Source organism: Salmo salar, unplaced genomic scaffold (assembly GCF_965601325.2).
Source record: "Salmo salar unplaced genomic scaffold, fSalSal1 ptg000984l, whole genome shotgun sequence".
NCBI lineage: Eukaryota > Metazoa > Chordata > Actinopteri > Salmoniformes > Salmonidae > Salmo > Salmo salar.
The window spans coordinates 471,683-474,164 of record NW_027675576.1 but is presented as its reverse complement, the minus strand read 5'-3'; positions in this window follow the sequence as shown (position 1 = coordinate 474,164).

Genomic DNA, 2,482 nt, shown 5'->3' with positions numbered 1-2,482 from the left:
GTGAATACTTTGCTGAACTGCCTAGAGGGCAAGATTCATACCAATAAATGCCAACCTGCCTCCAGGGCAAGATTCATGACAATAAATGCCAACCTGCCTCCAGAACAAGATTCATGACAATAAATGCCAACCTGCCTCCAGAACAAGATTCATAACAATAAATGCCAACCTGCCTCCAGGGCAAGATTCATGACAATAAATACCAACCTGCCTCCAGGGCAAGATTCATGACAATAAATGCCAACCTGCCTCCCATTCATCCCCTCCTTATCTTTACAAGGCTGCAGAACCTGCAAGCTAGTGATGTGGGGGTTCTCTCATAACCCTCAGTCCCCAGGTGGGTAGATGGCAGGTTGAATAAAGAGAAGCTAGTGATGTGGGGGTTCTCTCATAACCCTCAGTCCCCAGGTGGGTAGATGGCAGGTTGAATAAAGAGAAGCTAGTAATGTGGGGGTTCTCTCATAACCCTCAGTCCCCAGGTGGGTAGATGGCAGGTTGAATAAAGGGAAGCTAGTGATGTGGGGGTTCTCTCATAACCCTCAGTCCCCAGGTGGGTAGATGGCAGGTTGAATAAAGAGAAGCTAGTGATGTGGGGGTTCTCTCATAACCCTCAGTCCCCAGGTGGGTAGATGGCAGGTTGAATAAAGAGAAGCTAGTGATGTGGGGGTTCTCTCATAACCCTCAGTCCCCAGGTGGGTAGATGGCAGGTTGAATAAAGAGAAGCTAGTGATGTGGGGGTTCTCTCATAACCCTCAGTCCCCAGGTGGGTAGATGGCAGGTTGAATAAAGAGAAGCTAGTGATGTGGGGGTTCTCTCATAACCCTCAGTCCCCAGCTGGGTAGATGGCAGGTTGAATAAATAGAAAACAATAGGCTACATAAACAATCCATAAATGTATAATTATTATCTAATTTACACAAAACATTAAGGACATCTTTTCTTTCCATGACAAACTGACCAGGCGTAACTCAATATTAGGAAGGTATCCTTAATATTTTGTCCTCTCAGTGGCTCTGACCCTTTACATAACAGCCCATCCTCTTTTCCAGGAAACCTTCTTTAAATTTCCCCAAATGCTTCAACACTGATGATTTCTCTCACAGCTGCTCCAGGGCCTCTTAGGTTGAGGAGTCATTCTCTTCTAACCTGATCACAGCTGCTCCAGGGCCTCTTGGGTTGAGGAGTCATTCTCTTCTAACCTGATCACAGCTGCTCCAGGACCTCTTGGGTTGAGGAGTCATTCTCTTCTAACCTGATCACAGCTGCTCCACGGCCTCTTGGGTTGAGGAGTCATTCTCTTCTAACCTGATCACAGCTGCTCCAGGACCTCTTGGGTTGAGGAGTCATTCTCTTCTAACCTGATCACAGCTGCTCCAGGGCCTCTTGGGTTGAGGAGTCATTCTCTTCTAACCTGATCACAGCTGCTCCAGGGCCTCTTGGGTTGAGGAGTCATTCTCTTCTAACCTGATCACAAACAAAGACAAGATTCAAACAAATAAACATGATGGTCCAACATAATAGGGGGGGGGGGGGTATAGGGAAGGTAGCGGAGAGGAGGGGGTGTAGGGAAGGTAGGGGAGAGGAGGGGGTATAGGGAAGGTAGGGGAGAGGAGGGGGTATAGGGAAGGTAGGGGAGAGGAGGGGGGTATAGGGAAGGTAGGGGAGAGGAGGGGGTATAGGGAAGGTAGGGGAGAGGAGGGGGTGATAGGGAAGGTAGGGGAGAGGAGGGGGGTATAGGTAAGGTAGGGGACAGGAGGGGGTATAGGGAAGGTTGGGGCGAGGAGGGGGGTATAGGGTAGGTAGGGGAGAGGGTATAGGAAAGGTAGGGGAGAGGAGAGGGTATAGGGAAGGTAGGGGAGAGGAGGGGGTATAGGGAAGGTAGGGGAGAGGAGGGGGTTTAGGGAAGGTAGGGGAGAGGAGGGGGTATAGGGAAGGTAGGGGAGAGGGGGGTATAGGGAAGGTAGGGGAGAGGAGGGTATAGGGAAGGTAGGGGAGAGTAGGGGGGTATAGGGAAGGTAGGGGAGAGGAGGGGGTATAGGGAAGGTAGGGGAGAGGAGGGGGTATAGGGAAGGTAGGGGAGAGGAGGGGGGTATAGGGAAGGTAGGGGAGAGGAGGGGGTATAGGGAAGGTAGGGGAGAGGAGGGGGTATAGGGAAGGTAGGGGAGAGGAGGGGGTATAGGGAAGGTAGGGGAGAGGAGGGGGTATAGGGAAGGTAGGGGAGAGGAGGGGGGTATAGGGAAGGTAGGGGAGAGGAGGGGTGTGTAGGGAAGGTAGGGGAGAGGGGGGGTATAGGGAAGTTAGGGGAGAGGAGGGGGTATAGGGAAGGTAGGGGAGAGGAGGGGGTATAGGGAAGGTAGGGGAGAGGAGGGGGGTATAGGGAAGGTAGGGGAGAGGAGGGGGGACTTCCTCCATGTCAGGTAAGCAGCCTCCAAGTCTATCCTCACCAACTGACCAGACTGAGTGAGTTCTGAACATCCCTCTC